The sequence below is a fragment of the Haliotis rufescens genome, unplaced genomic scaffold, assembly GCF_023055435.1.
Source record: "Haliotis rufescens isolate VD_foot unplaced genomic scaffold, xgHalRufe1.0.p SCAF_3, whole genome shotgun sequence".
NCBI classification, from domain to species: Eukaryota; Metazoa; Mollusca; class Gastropoda; order Lepetellida; family Haliotidae; genus Haliotis; species Haliotis rufescens.
This window is the reverse complement of record NW_025964001.1, coordinates 35285742-35301213: the sequence shown is the minus strand read 5'-3', so window position 1 is coordinate 35301213 and position 15472 is coordinate 35285742. Positions and strand designations below refer to the sequence as shown.

The window sequence follows — 15472 nt, the reverse complement described above, 5'->3', positions numbered from 1 at the left end:
AACTAGAAAACTTCAAGGCCCTAGGCGTATTCCTAATCAAAACAGACCTAATTAAGCGCATCTAAAAACTAGTTAATCTACCAATCCAAAATCCAATAAACATACAAACACCCACCTCACCCGGCTCCCTTAGTTCCCTCCTCCACCCACCTCGGCATTTATTCCAAATTTAAAAATCTCAAAAATTCAATACAAGCAACCCCTAAAACCCACTCTTGGGTTGTACACACCACTTTCACCCTTTTCGGAATACACTAAATGGTCCGGCCAGGCCCGTGTGCGAAATACGCTGCAGTCGGAAAGCGCACGTTAAATCTTCTATATCAGTCAGTAGTTGTCTCAGCACTAGACAATCAGCAATCTAAAAAACAACAAAAAATCCTCATCCTAACCGACTACCTCAGTGGACTACAAGCCCTCAAAAACACTAAAAAAACACCCCAAACTAATAAATCAAATACTCAATAGCTCAAACAACTTAACTAGGGCAGGGAAACAAATAGAGTTCCTTTGGACCCCCGCCCACGTAGGGATCTTTGGAAATGAAAAGGCAGATAAAGCAGCAAAATTATCCCTTTAACTCCCAGAAATAAGCTTAAACTTACCCAGCTCAAAATCAGAAATCAAAGGTCTCACTAAACAAAAAATCAACAAAAAATGGCAAAATATATACCAAAACTTAAATAGCCAAATCAGGAAAGTACTCAAAAAAACACCTAAATAAACCAAAAATACTACACCCATCCAAAACAATCGACAGAATTATTACTAAACTACAAACAGGCGGCACCAAACTAAATAATCACCGTAAAATAGCTAATCTACACAAAACAGGAAACTGCCCACATTGCAAACAACAAGAAACACCAGAACACGTACTCATTCACTGCACACACCACCAAACACACCGAACAACACTACAGACCACCCTAAATCTTAAAACCGAACTTACACTAGAATCAATCCTAAATCCATAAAATAAATTAGAAAAATTCAAAGTCTTAGGTTTATACCTAATTAAAACAGGACTAATAAGTCGCATTTAAACCCCAAATAAAATAATAAAACCAAAACTACCTTATCTAACAACCACCCAACACACAGCTCCCTTAGTTCGTCCCCCACCCACTCTTGGCATTCTTTCCAAATCTCAAAATTTCAAAATTACTGTATAAGCAACCCCTAAAGCCCCTAATTCATAGTCTTTTTATTGTTCAAATTACTGATAAAACATATTTTAACTTGTTCCTTCTAACCATATTTCCAAACATTTCCAAACATTTCCAAACAATTCCAAACCATTCCAAGTCATTCCAAACATTTCCAGTGTTGGAAATATGTTTGGAAATGTTGCCATTCCAATTTTGGATTTTTTGGAAAGATCGATCTTTCCAAGCTTTGGAAAGTTTGGAATGAGCGATCTTTCCAAAGCATTCCAACGTTCATTCCAAATTGGAATGGACGCTATTTGGTCTTGTGAGGGTAATTTGCCCTTGGAGTCAAATGTACTGCAGACAATGGTAGTCATAAATCAGTCGCTATGACACATGCATCAACCAAGTCAGCATGCCTGACCATCCGATCCCGTTAGTCGCCTCTTAAGAAGAGCATAGTCGCATTTTACGGCAAGCATTGGCTAATTAAGACCTAATCTAATCCGGATCTTTACGGGTAAATTCCTTTACTAACCTGACCAAGACTGTTAAAGCTCTGGAGGGGTTTGGGACAGCGGTACCTCAAATCCAGATGCTTCGAGCAGAGAGGTCTCGTCAGCCTTTGTTCTTCTAGGGGTAGGAAAACTTTCATTCCAAATCCCGCGGCTGACCCCATCCACGGGAAAGGCTAAGGGAGATCCAGAGTCTGTTGCGTGGGTAACTCACAGTGAAAGCAAAACCCCTTGAAGTCAACCACTGATACGCCTACCTTGACTGGCGTAGAGTAGGGCAACACGGAGCTGCCAAGCTAAAGGCTCTGAACAGTCTGACCCGCGGAGAGTACACCTTGTACCAGGCAAGATGTTAAAGAATGAAGAAACTCAAGAAGCCAGCTCTTACGTTGGGATGCTGGAATGTTCTCACCATGACTACCACGTTGTCGGTGGACCTCCAGGGGATGAGTGATGTATTATGGACCGTTGTAATCAGTAAACAGTCTCTGGCACTTCGTGTGTAAGAGAACTGATCAAACAAGAAAGCACGTCATCACCTCTGCTGTAGAAACTCAATGCTCAGAATGTTTGTTTGTTTTTTAACGCCGCACTCGGCAGCTATATGACGGCGGGCTATAAATAATCAAGTCTTGACCAGACAATCCGGTGATTGCTATCATGAGCATCGATCCACGCAATTCGGATACGATGACATGCATCAACCAAGTCAGCGAGCCTGGCCAGCCTATCATGTAAGTAGCCTCTTACGAAAAGCATTGTCGCCTTTTACAGCAAGCATGGGTTGCTGAAGACCTATTCTACCCCGGATCTTCACGGGTCAATGCTCAGAATGATAGAGCCTGGTTAGAATGAAGCAGAAAGGCTTCTCACCCTCGGACTTCTCACATGCGATGTGCCTGTCATCCTAACATCCGATGGACCTGTCAGCTACGGTTTCCACGAGTCCAATTTTTTGGACTCGAGTACCCGAGGGGTGAAACTCGACTCGTACTCGAGTACCCGATAATAGGACGTCCTTTAAGAATATTGGTTCATTAGATCAAAATTGCCATCTAAAAATATTAAAACATGTTATAAGTATAATTGAACTGCACTTAAATGTAAATAGAGAGCGTCCACGGGACTTGTTTATCTGTCAAAGTGTATGGAAGTGTTCAGTGTTAATGTTTGCTTGTAACTGCACTAATCTTAATCACGACCTTCAAAAACATTACGCCACGTCTACAAATACTACAGTACATATTGAACACAAACCAAGTTTGTTTTTTTCTGACGATCAGCGTTTCTTTCGACACCTGCCAACAAGCACGAACAATAATTCGCAGGAAGAAAATCGATAATATGCATCACGATATACACGTATACACATGTACAGCTGCTGGGCTGCAAGACTAAGGCCGCTAAATATTGAAATGTAGTACTATAAGTTCATTCATTCATGAGTTGGTCACGTTTTCAAACTGTACCAAACTGTCGACCTTTCGCTTGATTTGTAAGCACTGAAATAGCACATATATATCAGCTAATCAGTTGTTAATCTGTGTAAGGGAATACACTTGGCATTTGATGTCGGAGCAAAGAAGCAATAATCGCCTTGATACATTCAATTTCATAAAGTCGGGAAGGAAAAACAATAATTACGTCTATTTTATGTGACATTCTCAATTATTTCTAATGTACATCTACTTTCTACAAAGAATACATTATTCAAACAATATGTTTTGAAGCTTTAATCAATATATTGATGAACAATTGAACACTGAAACAGAGTGATCTCCCCTTATTGAGTACTCGCGTCCTTGATAACGGACTCGAGTCCCAGTAAAACCGACCCGGCCCCGAGTACTCGAGTACTCGATGAAGCCCTACTGTCAGCCTCGTCGGCGTGTACAGACCTACGCTCTGCTCCCTACAGGAGACGAAAATCCAGTTCTGCGACCAGCTCCAGACCATCATCAATGGAATCAATTCTCAAGAACAGCTGCTAGTGCTTGACCACTTCAATGCAAGGGTGGGTACAGACCACAATGCAAGATGAAAGAAGAAAGACGACTTCTGGAGCTGTGCAAACAAAACTGCCTGTGCAGCCCTAATTTCCCTGTCACTGAGGAAAGGTGAACTGCTACTTGCTGCAGCTCTGCGAGTGCATTCAATCATCAACAGATGATGGGATAATCTATGGTGTGTACAGCGGCACTTACTTACTTACTTACTTTGGAGATTTAACGTGCGCTTTCCGACTGATGCGTATTTCGCACACGGGCCCGGCCAGGCCATTTAATGTGTTTCCGAAAGGGGCGAAGGTGGTCTGTGCAACCCAAGATGGGGGTTTTAGGGGTTGCTTATATAGAATTGGGGAATTTTGAGATTTGGAATAGATGCCGATGGGATTGGGGAGGAGAACTAAGGGAGCTGGGTATGGTGGATGTTTGTTTGTTTATGTGATTTTGATTTGGTGAGTTATTGTGTTTTTAGATGCGTTTTATTAGTTCCGTTTTGATTAAGAATACGCCTAAGGCCTTGAAGTTTTCTAGTTTATTTTGTGGGTTTAGTATTGCTTCTAGAGTTAGAGCCTTGTTTAGATTGAGGGTGGTTTGTAATGCGGTTCGATGTGTTAGGTAGTGTGTGCAGTGGATGAGTGCGTGTTCTGGGGTTTCTGGTTGTTTGCAGTGTGGGCAGTTACCTGTAGTGTGTTTTTTTAAATTTTTTAGGTGGTTATTTAGGTTGGTGTGTCCTGTTTGGAGTTTAGTGATTACTCTGTCGATTTTTTTGGATGGATGGAGAATTTTTGGTTTGGTTAGTGGTTTGCTGAGCACTTTTTTGATTTGGCTATTTGAGTTTAGATATAGGTTATGCCATTTTTTGGTGATTTTTTGCTTGTTTACACTTTTAATTTCTGATTTTGAGATGGGTAAGTTTAAGCTTATTTCTGGGATTTTGAGGTACAGCGGCATCAAGATAGACCCTGATCTAGCGGGGTGAGCACTTCTCAGCTCTACTCCAAGGAAAACAACATCTCTGACTCTCACAAAGGAAAATTCCAATATATACAAAATATACAATTTTGAATGGTTCGTATATCCAAAACTATACAATTTTGTATATATGGATAGATTTAACCACTGCTTCATTGAATATTTTGAGCCCGTAAGAGGTATTCTTGGGGTTTGAAAATATTACTAATGTTACCGAACAGTATTATTTCACGTGACAATAATACGTTAATACTATTTTCATTATGGCAACTATATTTGGAGTGTTATGAAATAATTTGTATTTCTTTATGTTGACAGCATTTTACATAAGAAATAGAACATTTGTGCAGATTTTAGTAACAGATAATGTAAATAATACTGCTGTCTTAATTAGATCGCGGTTTGAAAAAGCACTGTTTGTATAACGAAAGGCTGCCGCTGTTTTAACTAGGTCGGGGTTAGAAAAGCACTGTTTGTATAACGAAAGGCTACCGCTGTATAAACTTAATTGGGGTTAGAAAATCACTGTTTGTATGGGGAAAGGCTGCCGCTGTCTTAACTAGGTCGGGGTTAGAAAATCACTGTTTGTATGGGGAAAGGCTGCCGCTGTCTTAACTAGGTCGGGGTTAGAGAAGCACTGTTTGTATGGGGAAAGGCTGCCGCTGTCTTAACTAGGTCGGGGTTAGAAAAGCACTGTTTGTATGGGGAAAGGCTGCCGCTGTCTTAATTAAATCGGTGTTAGAAAAAACACTGTTTGTAAAGCGAATGGCTGACGCTGTCTTAAATAAATCGGGGTTAGAAAAGCACTGTTTGCATAACGAGAGGCTGTCAAGTTCAAGTTCAAGTTCTTTATTAGCTCAAACCGCCGACCGGTGGTATATGGGCAACATAATAGCATACATATATACAAAAATACAATGTGATCAAGTGGCAACAGTGCTTTACTTTAGTGCAGAAAGTTATGCTTTTACAAATTTAGACAGTTTTTTAAGATTGTAAGTTCTCATATTTGACATCAAATGCTTAAAGGAAATAATGTTTGACCAGTTTAGATATCTACTATCAATTAATGTTTTTCTTTGCTGGTCAAAATATTCACATCTAAAGAGGTAGTGGAACTCGTCGGCTATGACAGGGGAGGTACAAAGCTTACATGTGCGATATTCGCGTGGGATGCCCTCCCAGCGGCAGTCTCAATCTGTACGTCTAAACTAGAATAACCAATAAACGGAATAGCAAGAGAGTAGCCTTTTAGCGATTGTCACGATCATTGTAAAATAATAGATAAGAAATCCATGAATTTAAAATTGTACAAGGAAACATATATATAGGAAACACTTTGTTGGAATAAATTCCTATTATATTACGTTCACGACATTAGTTCTGGAGTTTTCAAAGTAAAATTTAATATATATGTTTCTGTGATTTCATGTAATGGTGATTCTAAATATAAAATATTGGTTGATATTGTTTGACAAACAGTTGTACACACCGTCCATTGTGATACTTCTACTTGAGGATGATTGTTTAGTCAATTGACATGCGTTCATTGTAAACAAGGATCATTAGTGTGAAAGGATTACTAAGTTTGTCATCCAGTATAATGCACTTCCACGATTAGCATAATTAGAACAGAGTTTGTAATTAGTTACATCCGGAAACCCGGTTAATCAAGGCAGCTACATCAGTTGAGAGTGTGAGCAACTGGAGAAGAGGCGAGCAACTCAATGTGATTTATGAATTAGTGGAATTTTAATAAATAAACGAACGCCTGTCGCAAAAATGCATTCGAACATTGAACACGCATAATTGCAGATTTCTATCGTACATTTGAGGGTGAACGTGAACGAAGCCGTGCAGGATGCCTTACAGCGATTTGTCTTCAGAACACACAGTGAGCTCAGGTGAGTTTATTAATGATGATATTTTCATTCATTCATAGATATGACGATCATGAGCGCTGACACTATATGTGTTCGCAATAGAACATTTGGAACAGTAGAATATCGGTACACCATACAGTTAATTGAAAACTGTAATCTGAAACATATCCAATGCTACTTCAACACTTTATCATATACTTAGCAGTTGAATATTCTGTAAAATTGAAATTAATCCTCTATTAGTTTACAGTGACGATTCTTGCAGGCTATATAATGCAGGCACGGCCCGTTATGTACCATTCAATCTTTATCTTTCTCACATTCTTATAAAGGCATAATGATCGATAATCTCTTCTGTTGCAGTGTGAAATGTTAATTTATTGTGAGTAAGGCTAATCCCTTTCTCCGGACATTAATTGATCACTCACCAACAACTGACAAGGGATTACTCCTCGTTAAGGCAATACTAAGTGATACAGTATACTGCAGGTTAATTAGATTAATTAACTAATTAAGGGTTAAATGAGATTGTTTACTTAGAGTGTGATGTAATCCGTTTGATGTCGAATTACAAAGAGTGAATCTTCAAAAAGGGTAAGCATACCCAACACTACCGGTAGCACCTGGCATTCACAAGTAGTGTTGTTCTAATACATCAAGCTATAATACTGACACGTTGCTTAAGGGTTATCGGAATAAATTTGAATTTGATTTTCACATATTTTCCTCCTTTGCTCATGAGCATATACATGGATATACATGCATATGCATTATAAATTTGTAATGCAATTGTAAATAAAGTTGTTGTTTTTCTTCAGAAGAGTCGTAACCGAGTCCTCGGGATACGCCATCGCAACCTTCCCGTCCAGAAGAAACAGAGGTACGAGGACGCATTAAAGATAGCTCAGTTGATGCCCGCCGAGGAAAGTAACTATGACGAAGACGGCATAAAGATTTTTTACAGTACGACCAAAGAACTGCGAGTCGACGGAACTGCAGATGGCGAAGAGGCTCGCAGATGAGACATACATGAATATGCTGGACAGTACAGCAGCAGCTGGTTTAAAATCTCTTGTACAATATAATAACGATGAATCAGCCTACTTCAACTGCAATAGAAAACTTATCTCCTTTACTGTTTTCAATCTTTATTAATGACATTGAAAACCACCTTCTTGACTCTAATTGTAATAGTGTTAAACTAGATTGAACTATTCATACAACTTTTGGATCTTACTGTATGCAGATGATGCCGTTCTATTTGATGAAGTATTACAGAAAGCATTAGACTCCTTCGAAATATATTGTGATAGATGGAAATTGTCAGTCAATATCAGCAAAACTAAAATTCTTATCTTTGGGAGTGGACCAGCAAACACATCAAAATTAAATTTTTATTATAACAACAAAAGACTTGATATAGTTGACACATATAAATAATAGGAATAGAAGACTGGTTACAAGTATTAAAGATCTCGCTGATAGTGCTACAAAAGCTATGTTCAGTCTGTTGAAAAAATCACGATATATCGATTTGCCATTGGATTGTTTACTGTATGCCTTTGATACAATGATATTACCTATTCTAATTTATGGGTCCGAAATTTGGTGTTTTGAAAATGTTGAATATCTGGAAAAATCCATCTAAAATTTCTTCGATTTGTTACAGGATTAAGGAACTCGACCCCTCGTTTTATGCTCTATGGTGAACTCGGCAGATTCCCGATCATGATAAAGATGTACAAACGTCTCATTTCCTTTTGGCATAAATTAACCTACCATAACGGTGTAAATAAACTGTCAAACCTTGTCTATATTAACTTGACCTTGAATAATGAAACTAGAAAAACCCTGGTTGTTAAAGGTTAAAGACATTTTAGATGGAATTGGTTTGACGTATGTATTCAATAGCCCGAGCTCATGTACTACCCAATGGCTAGCTTCACAGGTGGAACAAATACTTAAAGATCAATTTATCCCAAAATGGAGAAATGATGTTGCCTCGAGCCCAAAAGGACTTTATTATAAATATCTCAAAACGTATCCATTATTTGACGCATATCTATCTTTTCCAAAGCGATTCTATATTCCTTTACTAAGATTTATTACATCTAATCATAATCTACTGATAGAAACTGGCCGCTGGGAGAACCTACCACGATGTGAGAGAACCTGCAATCTTTGTAAATCTTCTTCTATTGCTGATGAATTTCATTACATATTTTACTGTAAAACTCTCTGTGAAGCAAGAAAAATGTACTTACCATCTCTCATAAAAAAATATCCAAGTATACCAAACTTTGTTAAATTATTTACAACCAAAGGCGCCAAAGAAATTATTAATCTATCAAAATACCTCTCGAAGGTATTATCTCTTACAAGAACAGTAACATCTTAACTCCAGCCATCTTGTATAATATCTTGTATTTATTAATTCTGTATTTCATCATTGTGTATTCATTAATTTTTCATTTGTCTTTGTATACTGTATATGCTCTTGTACCACCAAACGTGGTTTTTGAGAATAAATGAACTTGAACTTGATAAATAGAGCTGACTTGATGCGTTAGCCACCTGAGATTGTCTGGTGGACACGGTTTAACCTTACTGTGCCCTCACCCTGGTTGTTGTTGTTATAAGGGATTAAAAGCTACAGCTCATTGCATTTTTTGGGTTACAGTCTGTCTGACTAAAGTGGACATGTGCAGGTGAACTCTGTTCAATTAGTGTCTGAAATGCCCAAAAATGTGAACTCCAGACAATAATAACAATAAAAGTAAATCCACGTGCGTCTGCCTTGCCCCCCGTTCACCTTCGGAATCCTTGATCGTTCCAGAGTTCTGAAATTCAGTGACAATGTTGCTGAACAATAGAATTTGATGGACGTATTGTGCAGAACCTGTTTGACACTATGGGTTCCAGGACCACTAACACTGGGAAGAGTGGCACTCTAAGCTGAAAAGTTGATCCTAACTGCCCCAACATCTCCACGTCTGTAAGCTTGTAGACATCATTAAGAAGAAATTAACAGTCCCATGCTGAGACCTTTCTCAAAATTCAGGGAATTTGTTCTTGCACTGTAGCACATCGTGTATTTCATCTGTATATGTGTGAGGTGTATATGTATGAATGACTACACTTTTACCGCATATTCTGCAACAGAGTATAATTAATCAACTTATTATTGTCTCTCCTTTTACCATGGCTGACTGCACTAATACCCTTTTAACAGTGGACACCGGTTACAGTATACATGTAGGCTTTTTGTTCAAAAAGGAATATGCAGGAAATTATATGTAACAAATAACTGTGTACTAATTACATGTTTGAATGTTATCAGTTTTGCGTTCTGAGATACAGTGATGACAATACATGTATATAATAAAATACAGAACTCTCTGCCGGAATGTTTCGTGGAAATCATTCGATCAATTTAAAATGACTGCGTGACAAGACGAATCAACTATTTATACCCGATAGAAGAAACTACCTTATTTTAGGAACAATGCCATGAAAGTACATTTGAAATTTCTAACAAGCAGATACATTAGCGACAGTAACTACATTTACGTAATCCGTATCAATAAAAGGTGTGAAAAAATGAAAATCATATCTGTCGGAGACCTACCAAATTACTTAGTTTTATTAATACTATATTTATTACAATGCAAATACTTTAGTGATACATGATGAGAGGGCATACACACATGTATATTGCTTCCGTGTGTGAATTCAGGTTATACTTGGCATCTCAGTTCCCAGTTTCATACCGGATGTATATCTGAATTCGTATATGGAACCATGCGTACAGCATGACAGTTACTTGCTAGTCCTCAGTCGACAACACACATAACACGGTCAAACAATTTGGGGCACCGCTTTTGCAAGTTGTTTAGTACAATAATGTTTTATTAAAATCTCTTTCAATTTGCTTTCACCATTTTCCCTATTCCATTCCAGGTCTGTTAATGTAGCTACATCCTATTGCTCATGTTCCCAAGTATTGTAAAACACTTTAATGTTTCTAGATCTCCTTCCTAATCTAACGTTATAACATTTCAGGTCATCACCATCATCTAATACACAAGCGGCGATACCAAGACATATTTTATTCGGTTTTATTAGTCTTTAAATCTTATGTCTAGTACATATTTTCACAAACAGGGCTGTTAGCTGATATAAGGAATGTAACATCCAGTTGAATTCCCAGTTGACGTGAAGATCCGGGGTAGAATAGGTCTTCAGCAACCCATGCTTGCCGTAAAAGGCGACTATGCTTGTTGTAAAAGGCGACTAACGGGATCGGGTGGTCAGGCTCGATGACTTGGTTGATGCATGTCATCGTATCCCAATTTCGTGGATCGATGATCATGATGGCAATCTCTGGATCGTCGAGCTCAGTCGCGATTATTTAAAGACCGCCGTCATATAGCTGGAATATTGCTGAGTGCGGCCTTAAACAAACAAACAAAGTGTAGATGGAGGTTCATGATATCAAGCACTGGATTGTCTGGCTCAGACTTTACAGACCATCGTCATATAGCTGGAATATTGCCGTAATCAACAAACAAACATTTCAATGTGGTGCAGAGCTTTTTGTAACATATGGTTATATGCACACCATTCATATGATTCAGTTAATAACGATTTCGGTGGTACCAGCAGCTGTGGCAGCCTGGTTCCCTGGGTATGCTGCGCTTTGCGCTACACTGATCCAGGCCATAACTGCAAATGGCCGCCTCCCCTAGACGAAAAAACATGGCGGACACGACATGTATTTACTCTAGAAAAACGCTAGAACGGGTGGTTAAATGTTTTTCTTAGCATTTACAAAAATGCTCTTGCAATGTATACGTCACGAGAATAACGTCCATTGTTACTATTAGTGAAGGAAAACATTATTTCAGCTGTTTCGAGACTCGAAAGTGGTCGTCACATCGGTGAAATTTAAACAATGACACACAACCCATTTTCAACAGTTTTCAGCTCACTGTTACAACGAAATCGTACACATAATACATAGAATTAAACGACCACGTCAATGAAATACCGTTAGCATCTTTATTTTAGCAAATTTGATGACGCAAATGTCGCCGAGGATGCCCCCGTTTTTTTCCACTTGTAAAGTGATGGGTTTAGAGGAATTATTGAACGCCCAGTATAATAACTAGGAAAACAAACACTTTTGATCCGTAATAATGGTTTTTAATCATTGGTTCTGACATTTGGCCTTTGGATTTTATTCACATGAAAAGGCATTTATTTGGCATTTGTTTTCTTATAACACAATGAAATTAATCATAAATAGATCTAATAATTTTGGAAAAATAGTTGATTAATTCCAAAGTAGTGTTTTTTCAACTATGTGTGTGCTTGTAAAAATGTCGGGTCTGAATGGCATATAATAATAAAGGATATGTTCAATATTTTGAATTAATTTGGTACAGTGGCATACACATACACGTGTATTCTCTTTTTCACAGGATGGAAAAAATACAAATGTGACAGTAGTCATGGTGTGGCAATTAATCAGCTGACGACACTTCAGCGTGAGGATATAGAAAACTATATTATAAATTACACCAGGTAGGTTCATAGTTAATATGGAAAATCATTATGCCATGAAATTCTACTAAATATCATTGCCTTGTTTGAGACCCAGATACCCAAACAGTTTGTCCTGAAAGTTGCCACTGATTTTGTCAAGAAAACCAGAGGAATCTATCTGTGAAACACACACTTTCAAGGGCTGTAGTTTGGTAAAAAGCAAATCAGTTGTTAAAATTTAATAATGTTCCAATCTGTGTGTTGTGATCATAAACATGATATTTGGAGTGGGGGAGGTGGGGTGGTCACCAAGTTATAATGATACATATGATTTATTATTAAAATTCAGATAATGCATTCTAAGAAACACACATGCAAGTAACAAATAACCATAACCTTCAAGCAAATTAAAAATAATTGCAGTATAAGATGTACCTACTGAACAATCAGCATTAAGTCCAAAGGGTTTTCAACAATTAGACATCTGAGAAAATTCCATCTCGTTTTTTTACTACAAATTGAACAATCTAAATACATGCAAAGCTGATGAACATGATGTCCTGAATAAAAGCAAAATCAAACATTAACATAATCATTTTTGGAACTTGTAAGTTTGTAAATTACAATGCAAAATTTGTCAACAAGTTCTGTACAAATTCTCCTGATCATGAATTCAAAGCAAAATCACTGATTGTGTGTTCAACCAGGTATGGAAGCAGTCCCGTTAAAACATACTAGTGTGAAGCAAACAGATCAAATGCATTATTTTATACACTGGCTGAATAAATGATGACATCATATTACATGTATTTGATTTATTACTTCTGACAGATCTACATGTAAATCATGCTCTGAATGATGTCAGTTTATGCTTTGATACTGGCTTTAAGCCTAAAAAAACTATGGTACTCATAGTCAAGACAGGTGCAATTGGTACCGGGTAATCGTCACTCTTCATTCAACAGTTCACAAATAAATAGTTAGGTGCGGTAGAGGATGCGGACCCACTGATTGTGTCTTTTCCCAACCCCATCACTAGATATTTTCAAGTCAAGACTGAAAACATTTTTGTTTGACCCTCGTGTACATATTATTTGTGTTCTCAGCTCTTTGATTATTAGAATATTAGTAGTAGTATTGGGAGGATATTCTACGTCCGCTTCAGTGAATGATGAAGCCGGAATGACGTAGGGGTGGTTTCATCTGCTTTGTGAGTGGCATGTTCTCTTACATGGAAGATGTCTGTTATACAGGGGGCACGGGTGACCCAGTCGTCTAAGGCGCCGCAATTCGCTGTGCAGAGTTGCGTCCCTTAGGCACGCCAGAAACCTGTTCGAATTCTGGTTTTACCCCGATTATGTTTCTAGGTTTGTCAGCAGCATACCCGTGGGTTTCACGAAGTGTTAACGTCTGAGACGTGCATCACTCCGGCTTTCTTCCCACATTAAGCTGACACGCCTTGGTATAACTGGAATAATGTTAAATGCGGCGTCAAACCCAAGTCCCTCACTCACTCTTCTATACATTGTAAACAAATCATGTTCATGCTTTCTATAAGTTGGATACATGTTGTATACCAGGGACATTGATATACACATGTTTCGCCTCTTACGACAAGCAGGGGTTGCTGAAGATCATTTTTAACACGGATCATCACGGGTCTTTGGACAAACAGAAAATGGCAAAATCGGCCTTTAGGTGTTCATACAGCTTTCTCCTATTTGGTAGTATGGTACTTCTCTTTCATTGGATCCTTTTAAAATACTTGGTTACCATAATGTTTCCAATATGACAGCCAAATTCAAGACGAAACTTTTATTTAACTATTTAACTATTTATTTTGCACCTTTCAACATATTGACTCGTATGAAAGTAGTAATTGGGTTTCATAGTATTAATTGTGTCGTTTCTTCCAGATAATAGCTTCAGTAGCACTCTTCATGAACACTACAAAGAAGCAGGCAGAATTTCATGCATAAAATGGCGGCAATTTTGCTTGGCACTGTAGCCAAAATTAATCACCATGGTTAAAGCATTTGTTGTACCAAGTTTCATGCTTTTAACAAAGAGTGCACAATACGGCCTTTTTTTATACTTTGCCGTCCCACTATTATGAGGAGTGTAACTGTGTCTTCCTACTTCCACATTAAAACTATTACATCTTAACATTGAAACATATATCATAATGTAATGTGGAATGTCATTTGTACAATAGGTCGTTTGTTTGTTTAACGTTCTGTGTTCAACATGGATTTGTACTGAACATAGTAATTAAATTTCGAAGATAATTGAAGAATGACAGTTTTGATACAGGTTATCTGATTGTCTTTACTAAAATAAATTAAGAAATAACTTTATATCGCCGATTTCGTGTTTCCATCAGACCATCCCAAAACCTAAGCTGAACAAATGAACCAATACAATTGAGTATATTCTACTGTAGAAGAGTTATCGTCAACTTTGGTTTGCTGCGCTATATAGTCTTCAGTGTCTGGCGGTAGGATGCCATTTGACATTTCTGCTGCGAGTGGTCTGTCACCTGCGATAGGGTTGTTTAGAGCTACATCTACCTGCTGTAGATACAAAGACTGTGCCAACTGTATATATATTTTGATAAAAAGGTTCCAATAATGCCTAATGGACAAAAGTATTCTTTTGATGTTCACCAAAAATAATCCAATGTGGATATTCAAGATATTCTCTCCCAAAACAACTCACAATTACAAACATAGATGAAAAAATCTCGCCCACACCCAGGCAACCCGTAACCCACAATGAATACGACATACCAGTTAAATCAATATGAAATTTCATTCTAGTTGTGGGATGGTGAGTTGTTTCGATCACAAATTCAGTTCTCGAATGTGAACTTATGTGGTCAACTGCAATATAAGGGAGTTTACAGTTTGCTTGCCATGTCCAAGAGTTTCTCAAAGCGATATCTGGTTATCTGGTTCATATTTTGCCCAATGCTGGTCAACTGATCGTGGATTAGTTAGCTAGTTGAATGAAAGGGTCGAACCAGTTTGATAATGTCAGCAGATATGAAGATATGTGATAGCAGCAGGGACAGTAACATCTGTTTGCAGCAATCAGATCCTGGTTACAGCTGTCAAATCTGGTGTATCAAACAGAATATAGCACACAGAGAAGGAATCCGACCTCAATTTACAGTCATGTTATTTTCTATCTATTTTCATCCATGAAATTACCCATGTGGTACAAGTTTACCCACAGTCATACCGTCCATGAAATTACCCATGCGGTTCACATTTACTCACAGTCATTCCATCCATGAAATTACCCATGTGGTTCACATTTACTCATAGTCATTCCATGAAATTACCCATGTAATACAAATTTACCTGACATGCATAAGTACTGTCAACACAGTAGCC

The 15472-nt window shown here is 37.9% G+C and overlaps 1 protein-coding gene across 1 annotated transcript in view; it reads right to left on the bottom strand.

Annotated features, from left to right (window-relative positions):
- Positions 1-1819, bottom strand: part of LOC124119397 (N-acetylgalactosaminyltransferase 7-like) — an 87613-nt gene extending 85794 nt beyond the window's left edge. The window contains exon 1 of the mRNA XM_046481900.2: positions 1690-1819. The gene's annotated coding sequence lies outside the window, so the exon portion shown is untranslated. The remainder of the gene's footprint in view (positions 1-1689) is intronic.
- Positions 1820-15472: the final 13653 nt, after the last annotated feature.